We start from the raw sequence: 24,739 nt of genomic DNA on the forward strand, positions 1-24,739 counted from the left end.
ACTGATCGTTTGCCTCAAGTGCCTGGGCGGGATCCCTCTGACGGAGAAGTGCCGCATTATGCAAGTCCTTCAAAACCCGCGGACGAAAAGGACGGGGGGGAACCCTTCCCCGTTTAAAGCAGCTCCTTAATGAGGCCGCGCTGACTCCGGCAGTTTCCGGCACCGACGCACCGGCCACCGAAACCACCCGTCTTCGGCACAAGGGACGACACTGGAGACCGCACAGCACCGCGGCACATTAAGTCCTCGTTGAGGGCAGCCCAGCCCGGCGGCGCTCGCTTTCACCTCGGCACGAAAGAAGGCAAGGCTCCTCCTGCGAGGATCGCGCGCTGCCAATCCGGGACCGCAGTCCGAGCCAGGAAAAGCCTCTGTGGCTTTTCCAGCACGCAACCACTATCTTGCGCGCCCGGGCACCTGTCGCGGGGGGTACTTACCGTTACACGCTCGACTCCGACCCGGCAAAGGTGCCGTCAGACGTCCGGGCGTTGATATCCCCGGGCAAAGCATACGATCGTTGCCGTGGTCAGCCTCACGAGCCCGACGACGCAGAAAACCTTCACGCGTCGCGCGGACTAGAAGCGCTACGAGCCTTCCCTTGCCTTCAGCCCCAAGCACGCCGGTCGGGCGCTTCCTCTATGGAACCAGCGATTTGGCTCCAACCTCATCTCTGGAGCCACCGGATAGGCGCCAAGGTCACACGATTCCCGATCGAGATTCTGGCCCACCATCCCGCTCACGCCATGTGTTCGCCATCCCGACGCCGGCTCGCACAAGCCCCGGGTGGCAACTGAGCCTACTCTCGGGCGCCGGTCGTACAATCGCCGCACCGGGTCCAGTCCCCGATCATACAGACGCACGCTCAGCACGTTCGCTCTGGCTCTCGCACCGGCTTCCGACGAAGTTTTTTCCTCATACCGATCGCGTGCCCGCGCACCCGTCCGGGTCGACCTCCGGCGGGGTACCGCGCTGGTCGTAGTCCCGTGGGTCCCGATCTCGGCACCGGTTCGACTCTGGCACGTCCCGGCAACCGACCGTCACTCGGCTTACCAGTCAGGTATGTCTGCCGCCGCCTTGGCCTTCCAGATAGCACCCTTCCGGTATTCCTCGCGACCAGACAGATCGTGCTCATATGGGGATGTGTGTGGTGCCAATGATCGGACCAGCCTAGCAGTGGTCCTTCTGGACCCCTGGGTCGTACCATCAAAGCCCAAGGCGATCCATTGCCGCCGGCGAGCAGAATCTGGCGGTTGCGCTGCAGCTTCGAGTGCCAAGAGGGCCACCATCAGCGTTCCTCCTCCAAGGAACCATGGTGCCGAGTCCACAACCCAGACTAGGGCACACCCCTCGCAACCGAGCCATGCTCTGATCAAACAACCTGCAGGGGAAGCCCACCGCGGGTATTTCCCCGCGTTTGCTTCCTCCACATATCTCTCCTCCTCCCCAAGCATGAGCAGTGGCGGCGCACTTCGACCTCGGCCCGCCCCCGATTGACCTTCCGCTCAATCAAGATTGCTCGCAGAGTGGCTTGAGCTTAGGCATAATCTTAACAAGCGGAGACAGTGACCGGAAGTTTTGAGGATCCTGGTATGCTGGAACATCTCTCATCGATCACCAACGAGGGTCGCCTTGCCCTGTCATACGAACTATTCAGGCCAAAGCGGAAGTCATTTTGGCAGGCCCCAGCATCAGATCCCTCCGCGGCCAGAGGCGTTGGAGAGAAAGTTACCATGGATTTACCCCGTCCAAGGTAGAAATAGTTACGGAACTACCTGTTTACACCCTCCTCCTCCGGACATGCATTCTCTGGTCGTCCAATCCACAGTTGAAATATAGGTGGAGCGTCTGGCCAACCCACCCCGCTCCCAAAACGCTGAGGGCTAAACGGCTATGTTTGGATGGACCGGCTGGGGTCCGTAGATTTACTCCGCTGGGGTCTCCAGTTACGTGTCAGCAAACAACAAGCCAGGCTGCCTAGCAGCATTTGATGATTTTAATACCCTGGCAGACATGGACAAGTTACTGAACTGTAGTCCGGTTTAACTCCCGCCCTGAGGTTCAAAAGTCTCTGGAAGAGGGCAAGAAATCTCAGGACACCTTACAGGCTGCGCCTGCGACGCCGCAGACTCAGCAAAGCTGAACCATCGCGTCGGCGCGTGGCGGCGGCCGGTTACCATGAATTGAGACGGCTATTTCCTGGCTTGCAAGTGTCCGGCTTACCTCCGGAGCTGCAGCATCCATACAAGACCTTCCCTTTGAAGGGCAGGGCCCTCTGCTCATGAAGAGAAAGACAGCACCCCAAGGTCGGCAAACCTTAAAGGATAACCCATAAATAATGCAGGGCTCCCTGGCAGGTGTAGGCAAATGGCACACACGACGACCCAGCGGGAGTCTCCTTCGAAGCCAACCTTCGCCCCTTATCCCCACCACGTCCCCCGCCAAGACTTCAACAGACGGCTGGGGCGGTATCAACTTCTTCAAGGTTAACGACGAACACGCCAGTGCCGGTTCCCAAGGGTGCAAAACAAACGGAGGGTACCGCCAAAACCACCGGCGGACCGAAAAGCAAAACTTATTGAAGGTGCCGCCATCGAGAGCCCCCCCCACCCAAAGCACCACGTCCCTTCACCCCCGGACTCTCTTCCTTTCTTATTCCCAACCGCGCGTTCTCCCTTCCTGCCGGGCGTGGAACCCGGATAACTTCAGACCAATGGTTTTCACAACGATGGATTGGTACCATTCTCACAGTTTATTTCGCCGCTCCCACCCTCCCACCACCCTCCCCGTCACCTCTTCAGGGATCCCTCCACGAGCACCTCCACTGGCAGCGAGCTCTTACGCTTCTCGAACTACGGACGATAAAGAGGATGCCTCACGACTCAGGAGGCCGAGGGTTTACTTCCCGCTATTTCTTAATCCCCAAGCGAAAGGAGGTCATCCGTCCCCTTCCTAACTCCGCGGACTCAACGCCTACTGTAAGGAAGTTACGATTCCGCATTGTAATCCCTTGAGGTCCAATCATCCCTTCCTTGGGATCCGGGAGGGAGGACTGCGTTCGCTGCTCTCGACATGAAAGGACGCGTACTTTCGTTGTACGATCTACCCGCCTCACAGACGCTTTCTCCGCTTTCTTGAGTGGCGCGACCGGCACTTTCAATTCACGCGTCCTACCATTGGCCTGTCCTCTGCCCCACGTGTCTTCACGGAAATGTATGGCAGTAGTGGCCGTTGCCTCCGTCGGCCAGGGGATATGTGTCTTCCCTTACCGGACAGACTGCTGAGTTTCGCAGCGCCTCCAGGCTCAGGCGCCGGCGCAATGACCAATCCATCAGGGACCTTTGTTATCGCATCTCTAGGTCCTGAAAATTCGACAAGTCCATCCTCGTCCATCCCAGGATAGAATTCATCAAGGGCCGTCTGACTTCTATGGTCGCAACAACCTCACTTCCACCAGCCGTTCCAGGCACTACTCACTATCATAGAGCAGCCTGCTAGCCTTACCCCACGACTCGGCAGGGTCTGTCTCAGCCTCTTAGGCACATGGCGGCGAGCGTTGTCTTTTGTAACCAAGTATGCCAAACTCCGCCTGCGCCCACTGCAATATGGTTAGCTTCGGTTTACCGTCCACGCAGGGACAACATGACATCGTGATGTCACACCACAGAAGCGTCCTACAGCCCTTCCGATGGTGGCTAAGCCCGCCCTGTTGTGTGCGGGAGTTATCGTTCACCCACAGACAGCCGTCCATTCCTTAACAACGGACGCATTCCTCTCTGGGCTGGGGAGCATCACATGGAGGTCTCGTTCGACCACAAGGGCCTCTGGTCCTCTCGGAGAGCTGTCGCTGCACATAAACATCAGGAGCTGAGGGCCGTCCGCCTCGCTGCCAGGACTTTTCTTCCTCACTGCGAGCGCGTTCTTCTTATTGCTCACGGACAAACCACCGCGATGCAGCTATATAACAGAGCAGGGGGACGCAGCTCTCTTCCCTCTTTGTCAGAGCGATAACGCTGTGGGAAGTTAATGTGTAACCCACGGCCATCGATCTGGAAGCCTCTTTTCTATCCAGGAGTCCAGAACTGTGTTGGCAGACCGGGCTCAGCAGGGTCCTTTCTGCCCACGAGGTCTCTTCGTCCGGACATAGTCATTCTCTTTCCGGCGGTGGGATTCCCGAATCGACCTCTTCGCGTCCCGCACCAACCGCGAATTGCCCCTTTCTCCTCTTCCGCGTCTCACCGCGGCTCTCTGTCGGACGCGTTCCTCCTACTTGGCGACCACCTCCTCTATGCCTTCCCGTGCCGTTCCCCTTGGTTAGCACAAGTCCTCGTAAAGCTACGCAGGGGACAAGTCCCGACTAGTTCTCATCGCCCAGCGTGGCCCGCCAACACTGCGTACCCCACGCTGTTGCGACCTGTCCAGAGCAGGCCGGTTCCCCTGCCGGTCCATCCGACTTGATATCACAAGACGCGGCAGGCTTCTCCACCCCGCTCCTCCCCTCCACCTGACTGCGTGGTCCTGGCTGGCTGGCTGCAGAGCTGCCTGTTCCACCCCAGATTGCAGCAATGCGTCTTGGGAAGTAGGAAACCTTGCAAACAGGGCTACCTACCTGGCAAAATGGAAAGAGGTTTTCATGCTGCGTGTCAATCACGAGACTGTCACCAGGCTCATTCCCATCCAAGTCTACTGGAAATCTATGCCACCTTTAACACAACAAGGCCTCGCGCTCTTTCATTCCCTCCGCCTCACCTAGCGGCCATTTCCTCCTTCCATTCCAGAAGAAGGCTTCTTCCTTCCCTCTCTCACCCTATGGTCCTCGAGGTTCCTCAAGGGCTGGAGCGCCTGTATCCCCAGGTCCGCTATTCCCGCCCCCTCCTGGGACCTCAATCTGGTTTCTTCGAAACTAATGGCCCTCCTTCGAACTGGCACTTGCTCTCTCCTGTCCTATCGTGGGAAGGGTGGCGTTATCTTGTGGATCAATACAATCGGCCAGGAGAGTCATCATGAGCTTCGCCGCTTCTGGTGGCGGACGCAGCCCTACACGATATTTCCATAGACAGGTGGCAACTCCGTCCGCATTCGGCCTTTCTGGCCCAAGTGGGTCTCCCCATTCCCCTAACCAGGACATTTTCCTTCCAGTGTTTTACCCAAAACCTCATGGTCTCGCAGATGAGCAGAGCTTGCATTCACTCGAGTTTCGTCGGCGCTGGCGTTTTCATTGACCGCACCCGACCCTTCCGAAAAGACTCCCAACTATTCAGTTTGCCGTCGCAGTACAGGATGAAGGTCACCTGCTCTCATCGCAAACACTATCACCTTGGGTGACGGCCTGCATCAAAACATGCTATGCCTTGGCTCACACTTTCCAGGGCGAGTTCGCTCATTCCACGTAGAGGCAAGCGTCCTCGATTGCCTTCCTCGCCAGGTGCCTATACAAGAATATGTCTTGCTAGCCACGTGCGTCGTCAGTGCCACTTTTTCTGCCATTACGCCATTGGTGCACAGTTCCCGGGACGCATCGGCTCTGGCTTGGCTGTCTGTATTCAACAGTCTCAACTCCGGACCCCACCGCCTAGGTAAGGCTTGGGTTTCACCTACTTTGGAATGAATATGAGCCAAGCACTCGAAGAAGGAAAAGACGGTTACTACCTTTGAAACTGTTGTTCTTCGAGCATGTTGTTGCTCTATTCATTCCACACCCGCCCTCCTTCCCATCTGTCGGAGTAGCCGGCAAGAAGGAATGAGGAGCGGCCGGCGTTCGGCAGGGGCATATATAACGGTGCGCATAGGCGCCACGCCAGGAGGCCCTGCGACCCGCCGGGTGTTGCTAGGGGAAAATTCTTCCGACGAACGTGCACGTGGCGCGCGCACACCTACTTGGAATGAATATGAGCAACACATCTCGAAGAACAACAGTTACAAAGATGAGTAACCGTCTTTTCCTGTCAGTGTTCCCTCTAATTTTTGACAGGTCGTGTGTGCAAAAAAATTCTTCTGTGCAAATTTTTGAAGCAGAGTTCAAATTTGTGTGCCATGAGTCTAATGCACCCAAGCGAGTAAAATGCTTATACATTTAAAATTTTAATTTGCAATTTGTGATAATAGTTTTACACAGTGTTATTTTATAAATGTCAATTTTAAATACTTAAAAAAGGAAATGTAACCATTCTTCATGGAGCAGAAGTTAGTTTTAAGCATTATGCTTTATGATCTTTTTTATAGACAGTCACGAGCATATATCAAGCACATATTAATCATGATCATTATCAATCTGTAGGCTTCTGTCCGTTGGTGTCCATTTTCACCTTTCATTCTATACACATGTCCAAAATGGGTGTTATGGGTTTTCAGATAGCGACATCATAAGTGTAAAAAAAAAAAAAAAAAAAAAAAAAAAAGTAAATCAAGCGTTTTTAAATTTGAAATTTTCTAAAAAATATCAATAAATGATTATCAGCCAAGAATAAGATATGTAATTACAAATGCATTTTAATTTCCTTATTGGTCAAAATGTCAGACTGCTAAACTAACCTTACTGTTTTTCCCTGTGATCTTTTTCATTTGCCGATTCCATGTAAACTCTGTCCAGATCTATCAGTCTTCCATCCAGCTAGTAACTCTTAATACACATCAGCATGTCCAAATGATCTACTTGTAAATGAATCTGTAGTTTTTTTTTTTTAGAGCGTTCATTAGGCTAAAGGCATGCTCATAGTCTGCACTTGATGCTGGGAATGTTCCTCCAATATCCATCAACTTTGCAAGATCCTGAAACTATTCGTTCTGGTGAGCAAATGTCACCATATTGGGAAACTTAAAACCAATTGGCTTTTGATCCTTCTGTCTACTGCAAACTTGAAGTCATTGTACTGACTGATTATAACAGTCTCTTCAGCAAGTCTTTGTATTTTGAAGATAGGGATTTGACCTGATGAACTCCAGAATTGAGTCACACTTAACTATTACTGTACAATCAAAAGCGGACCACTCCTGGACTTCATCCTCTGGAAACCTGTCTGCCAAATGTGCACACAAGATGTTAATGAAAGTTATTATGGAACTGGAATCAATTTCATTATTTTCTTGAGAGCTCATACCTAAGAGAGCCCTAACTTTGTCACTCCGTAAGACTGAATCTCCAAGGTACTGTCTTCTGATCATGTTCAGTTTACCTCGAGCAAGGTGGAATGGTTCAAGAGGTGTAAGACCCCGTTTCTGGAGCAGCATGGATAATGAAACTAGCTCCGACAAAACATCATTCAAAACTTCTGATGTTGTTCAATATTCCATGGTATTCAGCTTTTTGTGGCAGTATTTAGAAACTGGGTCAGTATCTTTGTCTTGCTCAAAATATTCTAGAAAAGGATTATAGTTGTGAATAATTGCTCGAAGTGCAAAGTGCCTAGATAACCAGCGCTCTTCACTGAGTGGCCTGAAAGCCACTGACTCACATACAGAAGTATCCACTGTTTCCTGAAATTTGCATTTTCTCCTGGATTACCAACAGGAGAACACCATGTAGACAGTTCTCATTAAGGTTTCGATGTCTCTTATCTGCTTGACGTCTTGCCATGCATCAGAAATCCCCAAGTCTTCCCTATGCAACACAATGTTGCTGGACTAAGTGTGGAATATCCCGTTTCAGCTGAGCCACCATGCCATTGAGTTTGGCACCATCACATGTGAACATCACTATTTTCATTAGATCAAATTGGTATTTTTTTATAAGACTCTTTGATTGCAGACACTGTTGAAACAGCATCACATTCTTGCAATCGTAATAGTCCACCAAACGAAGTTTTATAGTCTGCAGAATTTATGGATCTGTATTTAAAGTAGAGTATCAAGTATCTGTTAATGGATATATCAGTGCTTTCATCAACAGCTAGAGTATGAAACATTGCTGATCTGTTAATGGATATATCAGTGCTTTCATCAACAGCTAGAGTATGAAACATTGCTGATACTATTTCATGCATGAGGTCATTTTGGACAATAAAGTTGATAATTTCAAGAAATTCAAAAGCATAAATTTTACTTCTCTAGCTCACTGGTATGCACACATACTTTTCTATATGGTCCTTAATATCCTGAACAGAAAGCACTGAACTGTTCATTTTAATAGCCAACAGCACACTGTCAATAAGTACCTTGACTGCTTCTGGGTTTGAGTGCTTGTGTTCGAGATTAATTTGCCTCCTTTGCTTTTCAGCTGGACTTTCAAGAATCATGCTAAGCAATTCGCTCCGTAAGGGAGGGTTTTTGTTTTCTAAGTCTTGTTACATCATCTATATGAGACTTACTTGACAGATGACACTTTAAGAAATCCAATTTCCATACATCGTTCCACATTCTTCCTGTTGAAAATTCTCCTGAAACTCTGGCATCGCGACAATATACACAGACCACTTGGTTGTCCTCATCATATGTGAATATTTCACGAAGTTTAACAAGCATTATACTATGTGACTTCAGTGTAACCGTCTCTATAGTCTCATCCAGTCATCCAGATTTAAATGAAGTTGTTATTCTTTTATGCTTTAGACCTCAACACAGTGACATTTCAGGATTGATTTTTTGCCAGATTGGTTTATTTAAAATTTAATACTTTTATTATATGGCTACTATTTCAATGCACTTTACAGTGTGACTTGACAAAAGGGCAAACAGGAGATCATTCAAATCAGGGTACCGGAAGTTTGTGCATAGCAAAAAAAAATGCGGCCAAAAAACGCGGGAAAATGGTAAAATATCATGAGTAAATGTATGAAGTCCAATGCTTTTGAAAGATTTCACGAAAACAACACTTACCTTTGTTCATTTCTGGGAAATTTTTGCAGTTCCTTGGCAATTACGGCCAGGCATTTGGACTTATTTGCACGTACTTGAGTTTGTACACAGCCAAATGAACAGACTACACGGAGATGTGTGGGTCCCAATGTGATCAATGTTCCATGGTCAAAATGCTGCTGGGGAGGGGTATGAATGATTCATTGCCCTCCTTTCCCTTCCCCCCTTTGTCAGCTATTAGATCTGGCTGTGTTGATAGATGGCGGGCGAACACTGTCAAAAGTCACCCGTAAATATTTTGGCCTGATTCCAATTTTAGTATTTCATTTTTTGTGCGTGCGGTGTTTCACCGTGTGTGGGGGGTTTAGGATCAGGATCTGTGTGCACGTTCATACGTGCACAGCCTAGAGGGAACAGTGGTCACTGTACTAATCAGTGATGAGTGGATATTTCAACTTTGATTAAGGGGCAGTTGTCATGATTGACAGGCTTTATATTCAACCATAACCTTTTCTCACAGTTATCTATCTCTTGTCAGTTTACCAATCTGCGTATTGATAAAATTGCTTCACTCTTTCATCTTTTTTAATTTGATAAGTCTAGCAACTATGGACAGCCTAATAATATCAACCGGTGGATATATGGATAATAGGAATCCTTTAAGGTTCATTTCAGGCTTTCAAGTTAGTATGAACAGTAAAGGTTCATTTAAAGGGGAAAAGGGAATTTTTCTTAAAATTTATGTACTGCTTCTGGGAATAATAATGACTTCTTCAAATTACTCTATGGTATGTGGTGGGTGGTTGTTTGACTTGCTATTTGTACCTTTGTCTAAGTAAATGATTTTCAAATGGAGGCAATTGGGAAATGTATATGCCCCCCGTCATGCTTTTAGACACACAGTCTGTTTCCTATCTGAGGTACAGCTAGGGCAGCAAAGTACTGAAAGTGACTGGCTTCAGAATAGTGTGGTAATAAGGAGCAGAAATGCCTTCACTGACATTCTAGTCAATCAGTTTTACATTATGGTTAAACATTTATGCAGGCTGCATGTTTAAAAAGAGAGTTTTTTTTATTTAAAGGGCAAAAAGGGAAGCTGGAGGGAATGTGGAAAGAAGTAGGAAAGCAGAAGTATGGAAACTGCCCGACAAGGCTGGAATATGAGTCAACAGCAGTAGTTCCTAAGTTAGTGTCCAATTTTTAAACTTAGGACTTTGTACTCGAACCCATTTCCATAATCTAAGCATCTTCCATGGAAAATGGGCAAAATGAGGTCTTTATGAAATCCACTGAAGTCTTTATTTCTTTTCCCTTCTCTGATGATGGGAAGTTCTGGGGTTTTGTTTTGTTTTTATTCTTGGTGGTGGTATAGAACAGTAGAAGACCATAATCGTTGCTTTTTCATTCTGGTTAGAATGGAAAGGTTTGATCAAATATGTTGCTTTGATCATGCAACACTACCTACAGGTACTCACTCTGGATTTTCTCATCCCTTTTGGTGTTTTGTTCAAAGAACAAAAGACCTCTCTGACTAAAAATGCCTTATCTGTAGCTCTCAGGCTCTTAATCCTATTTGTTTTGAGCTGCTGCTTCCTAAAGGAGTGCAACTCTCCTGGAAGTTCATAGATGGAAATTTAGGCCCAAATCCTAAAAGGTATTTGGCAGCTAATTCCCACTGATTTCAGTAGAAGTTAGGAGCTTAAATGCTTTTGAAAATCTGGGCTTTGCTCTCTAATATAGCTGGAATCTGCCCCATTAATGGCGTGTGGATCAGAACCAAATACTTGAACTTGCAGCATAAGCTGACTGACAGCCAGTAGAACAACTGGAGCGTGGATTTAATGTCCTCACTTACTGGATCAGACTGTATACTGGAGAACTGTGTCTTTAAAAAGGACATAGGGGTTGTGGTGGATAACCAGTTGAACATGATCTCCCAATGCACGAGGGTAGCGAAGAGGGCTAACTTGATATTTTGAATGACCTGGGCAATATCGAGTAAGAGTAGGGAGGTGGTATTACATCTGAAGAGAGCATTGGTGAGATCTTTATGGGAATACTGTGTCCACTGCTGGCACTAACACTTAAAAAAGATATTGAGAAATTGTATACTTTGTAAAGGGTTCAGAAAATAGCTATAAGAATGAAGATCTGGAAATCTGTTAGAGAGAGAGAGTCTTTTAAGAGACTTTTATGTATTTAGTTTATCAGAGAAAAGGTTAAGAGGGAACTTGATCTGTGTAATACAAGGAGGAAAGATTTCTGATAGTAGAGGGCTCTTTAAAATAGAAGACAAAATCATATCAAGATCCAGTAGTCAGAAGCTGAAGCTAAATAAAATCAGACTAGTAATGTGCTCCGTTTTTAAACAACCTCACTGAGTGAGGGTAATCAGTCATTTGAAAAACTTACAAGGAAAGTGGTGGATTCTCCATCACTTGAAGTCTTCAGCTAAACACTAGATGCATTTCCAAAAGATACATTTCAGTCAACCAGTAATTATGGGCTTGATGTAGGAATTACTGTGAGAAATTCTAGAGTTGTGTTACGCAGAAGGAACGAGTAGTAGATGATCTCAGTGGTGCCTTTTGGCCCTAAAGTTAATGATTTTCTTAGTGGCTGTGGTTGCTTCTGTAGAAAATAAGGTATAGAACTTAATGTCATTTTCATATGGCTGATGTCGTGGGTGTTTGAGTGGGCTGTCTAGCCCTAATGCAGCAATTCCTCTCTTAAGTGACTGTTTTGGGAATCAAAAAACAAGATGATCGCTTTTAAACTATACTATTGATGTTGTAAGAGTGTTGTAGAATAGAACTTAGTAAGCATAGGGTGGTCTGCTGCACTGGTTTCACAGTAATTGGAATAAAACTATGCTGTATTTCTTACTGTCTTTTTATAAATTGGTTAGTAAAGAGCTGATTTATTTACTTTAAAAGTGTAATCAGTTTGTCATAGATCTGCTTAAAATTAGTAAAATTGCTGTTCAAAATTATCTTTTAAAATTAAGTTGAAGAACTTTGGAGAGTTAATTAGGTCTGATAGTATGTTTTAACCTAATAACAAACCAATGTAAACTTGACTTAATTTGAAATCACACTTAATCAACTGTGACACTTCTGAGCCTTGCTTTCAAGATGTTAGGTTGTAGCAATTATAGTAGCAATTCATATAGATATTCACACACTCAATCAACTAGCTCACAATCAATTGAACAAATTAAAACCAGTTTGGCAAATTAGCAGAGAAGCCTAGTAACTGCTAAAATTGTTTTTACTGTAGTCTTTTGTATATTGGTCCCAGTGAAGAAATTTATAAATGATTACGCGCACAGGTTTGTTTTAAAAGAACTTTATTAAGGTAGCAAAGTCAAACACTCAAAAGTGTAGTAAATGCTGGAATTAAGGTTGCCTGTGTGATCTTAATTTGGCTCCCTTATGCATATTCATTATGGTATAGTCTCTAATTACATGATCACATACAATTTTTGCCACGGGACCCGGGCCTCATTCGATGCACAGAATGTTATGTGCTCACTTAATGGGTAGTTAAGTTTGTCAATATTTTGTTTTGTCCTCATTGGTCAGTGTATGGCCCCAGGCCTTATTTAAACCCTGTACGCTACCCAAACCCTGCTCTGAAGACAGAATTTTTAATTTCTTCACAGGCTTTTCTGTCATGCTCATCACTATAGTATTGGAGTGTATCACAAACTATCTTCAAACACCCCACTGAGGTGAAGAGGCTGTATTATTCCCATTTTAGAGATGGGGATCTGAGGGACCCATTAGGGTAAAACGTCTTCGTTAATTTTGGATGTCCAATTTGAGATGACTAGTACATGATTTTTCAGGGTACTGAGCATTTTATAAGCACTTTGTATGTTCAAAGAACAGCTCCTATTCACTTCAGTTGCAGATATGAGTGCTAAGCAATTCTGTAAATCAGACCCCAGAGTCTGAAGACACGGCACAGGCAATCTTAATTCTGGCATTTACTATGTTTTGAGAGCTTGACTTTGCAATCCTAATAACATACTTTTTGTGTGTGTAATTCCCTGGGTTTTTAAAAACTGAAAAAGCAGAAATTCAATCATGGTGACATAATGACACCCACATGAGTTATCAACAGGATTGGACTCATTAGATCAACTGCACAGACCTCTGCCACTGGAACTAATGGAGTAATTGATAGCAGTTGCAGGTTGTCATTTTCTGTGTGGATCAACCCTAGAGGAGAATGAGAAGCTCTTACAGTGGGTTTCACAGCTATTTGCTGGCAATAGAGGAAGGGTGAGACTCAGGAATCTTGGGTTTCATTCCATGCTCAAGGGAGAATAGACTTTTTTTTTGCCTATTGCCAAAGCTTGAACCCTTATGCCTTGTCCTGTTTCTAGTCTAGTCTCTTCCCCACCGCTTGCTCCTTTTACCAGTCCTTTGTCCCTTAGGCTTGCTGTCCGAATCCCAGCCCTCTTGTTCCTTCCCCACTTGCAGTCTCCTTGCTCAGCCAATTGCAGTTTCTCCCTTTAGCTCTGTTTCCCAGCCCTTTGCTAGCTAGATTCAGTTCTCTCCTCACACAGCAGCTTCTTACATGCGACATGGCTGCCAGCCGGGGAGAGCAGGATGGGTCATTGGGAGCACAAGAGAGACAGGCTCCTTGCTCTCAATGTGTGGCCCCATTCTGGACTGGAATAGCCATCACAGGGAAAGACCTTATGAGCTTCTATGTCTCTGAGGTTAGAGTCACTTTATGGGACAGGTGCATATACAGTCTGGTCACACATAGGAGCTGTGACGGGATGGACCACATGCCCTTTTACTCTGTTGCGATGGTGCATGCTCAGTTTGGTCAGCACTGGGAGTTGAGAGGCTTGAGCTTTCTCGGTATGAAAAGAATCTTCAGAGAATTTAGCTGATGAAAATCAAACAAGTCTTTCCTGAGCACATGAAAACTGCAGGGTGTTGTTTGTTCAAAAGCTTAACTTGGTGAAATTACGATGTATTTTCACAGGGATGGCAAAAGTCACATTTCTGACACAAGGGCCAACTCCCTGCTCTACAGTACTAAGGTGCTAGAGTTTTTTCAAAGAAAAGATTGCCATAATTTTTTAATATTGTTTTTTCCCTAGCTTTATTCTCAGAAATATCTAACTGTTTTGGCTGAAATTTTCTGCAAAAAAAAATTTAGCCTGAGGCAGACACTTTTCCTGGAATATTGAGCCCAAATGATAAAGATTAGCAGAGTTGTAAGCAACTTTAAATAGGCTGTTATAATGGGAAGTGTTGGGCAGCCTTAATATGTGGTGCTACTAGTTCTTTCTATGATACCAAGACATACTAGCTGTGACTTTTAAAACATTATAAGGTTAATAAGTAGGACTAATGAGGTGGTCAGTGGAATTTAGATGTACATGATTTTAACATCCTTTTGTGGTTATTCTAAAACTTTTAGTCAACTAAGGGTACATCTCTTCTACCTGCCAGATCGGCAGGTAGTGTTCGCTGCATCGGGGATCTATTTATTGCATCTCTTCTGGATGCGATAAATCAATCAGTTAATCGACGCATGTACTCCACCTCGGCAGGCGGAATAAGCGCAGTTGACGGGGGAGCCGCGGCAGTCGGCTAGCTGCCGTGAGGATGGCCAGGTAAGTCAAACTAAGATACTTCTTAGTTATATATCTTAGTTCGAAACACCCTCCACCCCCGCCCCCACAGTGTAGACCATCCCTAAGTCATCTTTCTTTGGTCAAACTTTTCAAGGCTTGCAGCATCAATCAAACTAGAGAGAGAGGGAGCTTTCACAGGTGAAAAGAACCCTGATAAATATTAACTTGATGTGTAATCATGTGTGGTCTTTTTAAATAAATATTTACAAACACTGCTTCCTGATTGAGTGGCAATGTATAGATATCCTTTGGGTAAGATAAACAGTAGTTCTGTATCAGGGTTCTCAAACTTCTTTATAGTGTAGATCATATATTTTTGGAGAGATCCTCATGGATCACCAGTCTTCTTGTCCTGACTGAGTTACCTCCCATTTACAATTGTATAAAATCTCTAAGATTTTCAAAAGTAGAATAAAGTAAGACAGCTGAATCAATATTTAGCATCAAAATAAGTGGCCATATTTTCAGAAGTGCTGAGCATCTGGCACCACCCATTGACTTCAGTGCTCAGGCGTCTAGCCTTCATGTGAGAACACTGAATTGTGCAATTGCCTTAATTAAAGTTTTTTGGGGTCAGTGTAAGGAAGTTGTAACTATCCAGCGTCACAATCAGACTATTTATAACTTTTCTATATGAAGACTTGATTTTTTTCGGAATTATAAGAAAAATTGAAGTAGATTTTTTATTTATCTTTAGCTCCCTCCAAAAACTGAAAACTCTCAAATCTATAATAAATAATACTTACATATAAGAGCAGTTTTGACAGCAATATGGTTATTTATGTTTTGAACTGTGAAAAAAATTTTTCAGAGTGTGTTCTTCTCATGCCGGGCTGGACTGGGGAAGTTAACACCAATCACTTCCAATAGGTGGAAAACTCACTGTGGGAATAACTTGCTCACAAAGTTAGTGTCTGTAATTTTCCCGAGGCCTTTCCAATAATTGATTCTTGTCTAGGACGAAAGTGTAGAAGAAGCAAGTTTGCTGTTCATGCAATGTTCCGTACCATCTGCTGGAATGGAATTTCATAACAGCAAGCCAGAAGTTTTGACTTGTATCTTGGCTGCTGTAGTCAAGAGTGCACAGAATTTCTGCATACTTAATAGATCTTTGCCCATGATGTAGGACTGAAGAACACCTATTGAGCCATTTTACAGATTAGTTTGTGAACTGCTGATTGAACAGAAACCTTTTGGTAAATGACAAAGCCAGTCTTATACTATCAATATTGCTCAAGACTCTGGTAGGAAGGGTGGTTTTAGCAGTCCGTATCTGGATACAAGTAAGCTATTGAAAATAGTTGGTCATGATGATTTCATAGAGGTAATAGGAACTAGTATATGTTATGGTTTTGCTACTCACCTAGTGGTCCTTGCTACATTGATTAAATTGAGTCTAGGAGACCGGAAGCCTCAAAATGGTAATCTTTGTTTTTCCATACTTGGGGAGTCCCACAAATACCATTCTTCATCTCTCATAAAAAAACTTGGAAGCTCCTTGCTACTTCAGAAGGAAAAATGGTTAGAAAATGGTTGAGAGCTGAATGCCTTCGTACAGAGTGGTGCAGTCTGCTAGTTGTTGTATATATGTCCTTCATGACACACGATGACCCTGGAAATATCAAGAGCAGTCATTATAGTTTTGTAAATGCTCAAAAGGCTAAAGACTACTGAAGACTGTGGTCAAGAGCAGCAAATCTTGATCCCTTCTTTCAGTTTTTTGAGACAGGGTTGTTCTGTTTCTAACAATTTGTTTATTATTTATATTTGTGTCACTTAGACAATAATACTGATATTAGGGCCTGTTTGTCTTTGGCACTATACAAACATGTAGTCACTGTCTGCCCTAAAGAACTTGTGTATATCAAGAAAAAAAGCCTAAAATATGCCCGCCATGTGAATAGGCAAGTAGAGCTTTGCAAGACGGACATGCATGACGGTAAGAAGTCTACCGTTTTCAGAGTTTTTATTTGTCTGTCTTTTAACAATATGTGTTTGATATAGAAGCAGCTGTTTTTCCTACCCTTTTATGTTTTTACTACTTAGATTCCATGATCCAAACTGTTGAGAGAGATACTATGGAACAGTGGCTCTCAAACTGTTTTTACTGGTGACCCCTTTCACAAAGCAAGCCTCTTGGTGCGACCCCCCCCTTACAAATTAAAAGCACTTTTTAATATATTTAATGCCATTATAAATGCTGGCGGCAAAGCAGGATTTGGGGTAGAGGTTGACAGCTCGTGACCCCCCATGTAATAACCTCGCAACCCCTCTGAGGGGTCCCGATCCCCAGTTGAGAACCCCTGCTATCGAAGGTAAAATTGATAGTTAGTTAATACATTTCCTCTTGTATGATAGAGCTATTGGTTCTAACTCTTGGTTTGGTAGCAACCTGCTTAAAACAGCTAGCTCTTAAAACTGATAGATAAAACCATGTGTTTGGTGGTATGTGGATTTTGGGTGGGGGGAGGATTCTCTTCTTCCTCCCTCATCGCCCTCCTTCTAATAAAGCAAGCAAACAAACATCCACCCCCAGTGTTGACAGTTTTGTGATGCGTGGGCTTCTATCAGATACAGTGAGAGCATGCAGACTTGGGTACGCAAATGGATCTTTCTTTTAGGGTTGCCACCTTTCTACTCTCACAAAACTGAACACTTTTCCCCTGGCCCTGCCCGGCCCGCTCTACCATGCCCCTCCTCCTCCTCAGAAGCTCTGCACCTTTTCTGAGGCCACATCCCCCCTCGCTCTCTCTCGCTCTCCCCACCCTGACTCATTTCACTGGGTTGGCTCAGGAGGTTGGGTGCGGGGGTGGGAGGGGGGTTGAGGGCTCTGGTTGGAGGTGCGGGCTCTCATGTGGGCCTGGGGATGAGAGTTGCAGGAGAGTGCTTTGGCCTGGGGTTTGGAGTGCGGGACGGGGGGGAGGGGTGTTAGGGTGGGGTGAGGCTCCAGCTGGTGGTACAGGCTCTGGGCTGGGACCAGAAATGAGGACTTCAGGGTACGGGAGACAGGGAAGGCACCATTTAGAGGTGTGGGCCCAGGGATGTGAGGTACAGGAGGATACTCTGGGCTGGGGTTCAGAGTGCAGGAGTGGGCTTCAGATTGAGACAGGGTTGTGGTGCATGGTCTGGTGGGGTGAGGCTCTGGCTGGGGGTGCAGGCTTGGGGGTTGGGCTGGGGATGAGAGGTTTGGGGTGCAGGAAGGTGCTCTGGGCTGCAGTCAAGGGGTTCAGAGGGTGGGAGGGGGATCAGGTCTGGGGCAGGGGTTTGGGGTGCGGGAGGGGGCCAGAGATGCAGGCTCCAGGCATGTAGCTCCAGGAAGCAGTGGCATGTCCCCCCTCTGGCTCCTACATGGAAGTGCAGCAAAGCAGCTCTGTCTGCTACCCCTGCAGCTCCTGTTGGCCGCAGTTTTCAGCCAATGGGAGCTGCAAAGCCAGTACTTGGGGCAGGGGTTGCATCATGTGGAGCCCCCGCCTATCGCTATGCCTAGGAGCTGGAGGTGAGACATGCCACTGCTTCTGGGAGCCGTGCAGAACCATGGCAAGCTCCGGGGAGCCTGCCTTAGCCCCACTGTGCCACCGACCAGACTTTAACGGCCCAGTCAGTGGTGCAGAGACACCATGGTCCCTTTTCGACCAGGCGTTCCCGTCAAAAAATGGTCACTTGCAACCCTGCTTTCTTCACTTTTTCCTTCTTTGTTTCATCCTGTGCATCTCACACTGGAGGAATACCCTTAGATATACTGCACTCAAGTTTCAACTTTTTTCAACGTTGCCTTTACATATGTATGTTAATGTAGGCAAAGTATAAAATTGACATTTAACAAAGTGGACATGTTTAGGAAGAGCTTTTTCTAAGTACTCGTTGACCCTATGAAGCAGTAATGCATGTATATGTACGTATTTAGTTTTAGTGTTCGATATTGGCTTCTAGTCTTCACAGCCAGCTACTTCATTTAGGTCTATAGTCAACATGTTAGGAACCAGTTTATTTTTGTCTTGAGAGAATGTCCAGAGATGAGCTTCCAGTCCCCAAACTTAGTATTTCAATGATCAAATAGTGCAGTGCACGTGGATTTTGAATAACTATATAGAACGATATTAAAGTGTAACTTGGATGATAGCTCAACAGACTGAATGAATTTTAATGTAGTTGATTAAGAAAATCAGGTCTTCAGGGGATAAAATAATTATGCTAATTAGAAAACTTTATTGAAAAACAGTTGAAGATTATGTACCATCTGCGATAGCAGTCTGTCTGTCTGCCCTGCATACTATCCCATGAATTAAATGTTAAAAAGCATGGCATGTTAGTTTTTCTGAACTTAATGCTTGCATTTGCAATGTTATATTACTATTCTGTTCTTTAACTAAGGGTATGTCTACGCTACAAAATTAGGTCAAATTTATAGAAGTCGTTTTTTTAGAAATAGTTTTTATAGTTGATTGTGTTTGTCCCCACACAACATGCTCTAAGTGCATTAAGTCAGCGGACTGCATCCACAGTACCAACGCTAGCATCGACTTCCGGAGCGTTGCACTGTGGGTAGCCATGGGTAGCTATTACAATGGGCAGTGGAGACTGCGGGAACTGTGCAATTCTGGGATGAGATACCAATGCCTGATGGAGCAAAATCATTGTTGCGGGTGGTTCTGGGTACATGTCAAGCCCCTCCCCCCCCCCGCCCCCAGTGAAAGCAATGGTAGACAATCATTTTGCACCTTTTTTCCTGGGTTACCTGTACAGATGCCATACGGCAAGCATGGAGTCTGCTCAGCTCACTGTCACCATACGTCTCCTCAGTGCTGGCAGACATGGGACTGATTGTTACACAGCAGCAGCTCATTGCCTTTTGGCAGCAGACGGTGCATTACGACTGGTAGCCACTGTCGTCATACTCCTGGATGCTCTTTTAGCCGACCTCAGTGAGGTCAGTCAGGAGCACCTGGACAGATATGGGAGTGACTCAGCCAGGTCATTCCTATTTTCTGCCGAGCACCCAGGAGATGATGATCGCTAGCAGTTGTACTGCACCATTTGCTGCCAGCCTAAGATGTAAAAGATGGAGTGGATCAAAACAAGAAATAGACCTGATTTGTTTTGTATTCATCCCCACCACCTGCTCGGTGAAATCAACGGCCTGCTAAACCCAGGGTTTTGAGTTCAATCCTTGAGGGGGCCATTCTGTGTGACAGTTGTTTGTGTTTCTCCTTGATGCAAAGCCACACCCTTTGTTGATTTTAATTTCCTGTAAGCCATGTCGTCAGTCACCCCTCCCTCCGTCAGAGCAATGGCAAACAATTGTCTCGTGCCTTTTCTCGGCACAGACGCCGTAGCACTGGGAACATGGAGCCTGCTCAGATCACCGCAGCAATTATGAGCACTGTAAACACCATGTGCATTATCCTGCAGTAAATGCAGAACCAGAACGTGCCAAAGCGAAACCAGGCGAGGGGGTGACAGCAACGTGGTGACAAGAGTGATGAGGACCTAGACTTCTCGCAAAGTACGGGCCCCGCAATGTGCACATCATGGTGTTAATGGGGAAGGTTCGTGCTGTGGAACGCCGATTCTGGGCCCGGGAAACAAACACAGATTGGTGGGACTGCATAGTGTTGCAGGTCTGGGACGATTCCCAGTGGCTGTGAAACTTTCGCATGCATAAGGGCACTTTCATGGAACTTTGTGACTTGCTTTCCCCTACCCTGAAGCGCCAGAATACCGAGATGAGAGCAGCCCTCACAGTTGTGAAGCAAGTAGTGATAGCCCTGTGGAAGCTTGCAATGCCAGACAGCTACTGATCAGTTGGGCAGGGGGCAGGACTGGGGAAGACCTAGCTGGAGGCTCCTTTTCTGTTCTGGGCTCACTGCTATTCCTGGCTGCGTCCTCTTCCCCTGCACGGCATCTCGGGCTTTGTCAGACCCACCCCCAGATTTCTCTCCCAGCTGTAGGAAGCTCTGCAAACTACCCTTGCAAGCTTTATGCATCCATCGCTCCTCAGCTCCAGGGTGAAGGATCACTGTACAGGAAGCTGCTCCCCCCCCGCACCCCCATGCATCCAGACCCCCTCATAGCCAGATCCTCATGCCGAGTCCCCCCCCCACAGACACATACAGAACCCCACTGCCAAGCCCTACTCCCCCTGCACCTGAACCACCCCAATGAGCCACCCACACCCATCCTACTGAGCCCCAAACAGCTGCATCTGGATCCCCACCCCACTGAGCCCCACTCCCCCAGCATCTGGACACCCTCACTGAGCCCCAAGCATCTTCACTTGGTTTCCCCTGCATAGTCCCATTGCTATTGCACCCAGAAGCCCCCCCCCCCCCCCCCACCCCCCATGCATCTAGATCCTCCTTGCACCTGGATTTCCCCACTGAGCCACTTGCACCCAGATTGTCCTACACAGAACCCTCTCAACTCACACCTGGATCCCTCCACACTAAGCTCCTCCGCACTTGGATCCTGCCTTGCTGAGCCTGCCTGCCCACACCTGATGCACCTGGCGCGGAGGGGGAGAGCCCTAGGGTGTTCCTGGAACAGACCCAGTCCTTGCGCTATGTCAGGGTTGGGTGCAGCCTCACCGCTGTGTGTGTGTCCCTGGGGGGCAGGAGGGGGTGCTGTACAGTGATCTCCCACCTCTGTGCAGCCAGTGGCCTGTGCTCCCCAGTGCCATGCTGGAGCCTCCACATATATTTGACAAATAAATAACATTTGCAGAAATTTAAAATACTGTGCGCAGAATTTTTAGTTTTTTGGCGTAGAATGCCCTCAGGAGTGTCTCTGTGTGGGAGGACTCAGCTCAGGGAATTGCCCAGCACTTCGGTATGCACACCCTCTGGAGTGTAAACCCAAATTATACTGTCTTGCGCTGTACAGAGATCTATACAGCGTAAGCTACTGACATTTCCCGCTCCCTCTATGTGGAGGAAGATATGCACAGCTTTTTTGCTCCCTCGGTTATGAATTGCACAAACTGGGGTTTGAAATAAACAAAAAAAAAAAAAGTTTAACTACAAAAGGTACATTTTAAGTGATTATTAAGGGATAACGAACAGATCAAAGCAGATTACCGAGCAGATAAAACAAAACATGCAAACTGAGCTTAATACATTAAGGAATACTGGTTAGAAATAATAATTTCTCTCTCAAATGTTGTTTCAAGCAGGTTGCAGAGTTTCTTGAAAATAAACTGCACCGCTTGTGTAACCCACACACCTCCTGAGTGTGGTCTTCGGTGCCATAAAGTGGCATCGAGTCCACTGAGAGAGAGAGAGAGACAGAGACTGAGGGAGATTAATGAGTCTGCTCTGCAGCCTTAGCTAAGGCCATATGGCTTTTAGATCATGCAGTAGAGGCTCATGCACTAAGTCCCAGGTTAAATCCCACTTGCCAATGACCAGGGTCTGTCAGTGTTACACTTGCAGCTTAAATCTCCAGGGATTCCTTTTACAGCCTGATAGTTCTCATCTGGGTTCAGTCCCTGCCTCCCCGAGCTTAGTTCCTTTGTTTCTTCGGGTGCTTTCATCAGTCTTCCTTCTTGGGTTGGGAGGCAGTAGAGAAGAGCCAAGATTAACTCACTCCCCAGCCTTAAATAGGACTTGCATATGATGGGAATCCTTTGTTTCCCATCCTGTAGAAAAATACCAGCATTTTAAGATGGAATCCTGTACTAGGTGACATGATCACATGACCCTGCAATGTCAAAGCAGCATCCCAGGAAACTTCTCAGGAAGGAGGGAGATTAGTATCTTCAAAGTCCTATTGTCCTTCCTAATGACCCATCGAGGCTGATTACATACTGCCTGGTGGGTGTTCCCCACGTATACACAGTTGTAATTGTTACATAATCAATATCCCTAACTTCAGATACAGAAATGATACATGCATATAAATTGGATAATTCCATACAGTAAATCGTAACCTTTCCAGTGATACCTCACATTACCCATCTTGCGTAAAACATATCTTATAATGTGAATATGGCATAACTAACAATGTTTTTATGAAGAATATGGGGCGTAATGTCACACGTGTTGGGCCAGGTTCCTCAGAAAACTACTGAGGAACTAAGAACATAGAAGCAAGTAAAAATAGTGACTGCATATGCACAGTACTATATTTCCCTCACAGATATGAATTAAGAATGTGGTTCTCCTGAAGTATGTATTTGCCAGCCTGTCCATGCACTGAAATATGGTTGGTGGGTGTATTTGGATATTGGAATCCTTTAGCTTTTCCCTTCACTTCCCTTTCTTCTTTTTCTAAGGAAATTAAAGTTGGAAAACCTACATTAATGCAACATATGGCTGAAATATCATATCAATCAATATATATATATATATATATATATATATATATATATATATATATATATATATATATTAAAAAGAGAAAATTTAGTTACCATTTCCACAACTGTAACTGAGCTAAACAGCTCATGTTCATGTCGCAACCCTAAAGCCTATGCTTAAACATCACGTCTGTTTGGCCAATTGTCGGTCAAAAGGTCACATTGGTACCATGTGCAACACCATAGTGCCATGTGCCTATTCCCACTCTTTTCCCTGGTCACCTAAGGGTCCAGCTAGTGCCGTGTGCAAAATACTAGTGTGCCTGTTCTCAAACCTTCTGTCAGTCAAAAGGTCAAGTTGGTGCTGTGTGCAAAAGCATAGGGCTGTGTGCAAAAGTAGTGTGCTGGGTGCAGCTCCTATTGATGTAGAGGGTACCAGCTTGGAACCTGGTTGGTAAAGGAGATAGGGACCAATCAGACGCTGACACGAGTAAGAGTCTTTGAATAAAACTGTATCTCACTCCAAAATCTGCAGGAGTATTCACGTGTTAGCTGGAAGGCCTGATCACCCTTCCAGCCAGGATCTTCTCCAGATTTAGCCGGCTCGTGTCGTGTCGTTTTGGTTTTTTGGATTACTTTCCCTCCCCAATTCGCCATGTCCTCGGTGTCTGTACTGCTGGTCAGCTGCGCCTTCTCGGGCCTCTGGCTCCGGTCATGTGTATTTTAATTTCTGTAGATATTCTGTTGTTTAACTTCTTCCCTTTTTCCTTTCCTTTACTTGGTACCAAGTTGTGTGTATAGTATGTGAGTCAAATTGTTGTATTAATTGCTATTGTGGTTAGTTGGTGTATTTTTATAGTATTCAATTAATACGTGTACAGTTTACTTGGTTTGTGTATCTGCTCTGGTTTTTAGTGAGCAGTTGATTATAGACTGCTTGGTTTCTTGTTGGATGTAAACAGACCGTTTCAAGTTGTATGTATATTCTTGTTCTGTTAGTATTGTTTGTTGGTAAAAGTGCTTCTCCCCAGCCCAAGTTGCAACTCATTCCCCATTAATAAACAACCACTTGGTTTTGAATTACAATATGTTTTCGTTTTGATTTTCCTCTCAATCAAATCCTTACTCAAACCTGCATTGGTCTCAGACAGTTCACAGAGGGCTTGTCTACACAGTGCTTTAGTCTGCACCAGAGAGGTGTAAATTCCAGTGCTTATTAATGTGTCATGCACTAACTGACCTATATGGACCTTGCTGGCATACACTAAAAGATCCCTAGTGTGTGTGAATGTAGTACTATTTGAAACAGGAATACATTAATGCACACTAGAGAGCGTTTAGTGCACACCAGCAAGGTCCACACAGATCTCTTACTATGCAATGTGCTAGTGCAGACTAAAATTTACATTATTCTGGTGTGGACTAAAGCAAGGGTTCTCAACCTTTTTCTTACTGAGGTCCCGTCCCCCCCCAAACATGCTATAAAAACTCCATGCCCACCTGTGCCACAATAACTAACTGGTTTTCTGCAGGGCCAGCGCTGGGTTAGCAAACAGGGCAGTTGTCTGGGGCCCCACGTCACAGGACCCCCTGTGAAGTTACATTACTCAGGCTTCGGCTTCAGCCCCGTGTGGTAGGGCTTTGGCTTTTTGCCTGTACCCTAGCAAGTGTAACCTTGGCCCTGCTTGGCGGAGCCTCTGAAATCTGCTCACAGCCCCCCAGGGGGCCTCGGACACCTGATTGAGAATCACTAGACTAAAGCATCATGTAGAAAACCCTAAGGCCACGTCTACACTACGGGATAGTATCGAATTAGCTAAAATCGGTTTTATAAAACTGATATAATAAATTCGGTTTCATGCGGCCACACTAGGCACAGTAATTCGGCTTTGTGCGTCCATGGTCCGAGGCTAACGTCGATTTCTGAAGCGTTGCATTGTGGGTAGCTCTTCCGTAGCTATCCCATAGTTCCCGCAGTCTCCCCCGCCCCTTGGAAT

At 45.9% G+C, this 24,739-nt stretch overlaps 1 protein-coding gene and 1 pseudogene across 1 annotated transcript in view; one reads left to right on the forward strand and one right to left on the reverse strand.

Moving 5' to 3' along the window:
- HS2ST1 (heparan sulfate 2-O-sulfotransferase 1) overlaps window positions 1–24,739 on the forward strand; it is a 178,914-nt gene that overhangs the window by 36,493 nt on the left and 117,682 nt on the right. The gene's annotated exons all lie outside the window — the stretch shown is intronic.
- LOC142047139 (uncharacterized) lies at window positions 6,886–8,459 on the reverse strand (annotated as a pseudogene).

The sequence above is a fragment of the Chelonoidis abingdonii genome, chromosome 7, assembly GCF_003597395.2.
Source record: "Chelonoidis abingdonii isolate Lonesome George chromosome 7, CheloAbing_2.0, whole genome shotgun sequence".
In the NCBI taxonomy this organism is placed as follows: domain Eukaryota; kingdom Metazoa; phylum Chordata; order Testudines; family Testudinidae; genus Chelonoidis; species Chelonoidis abingdonii.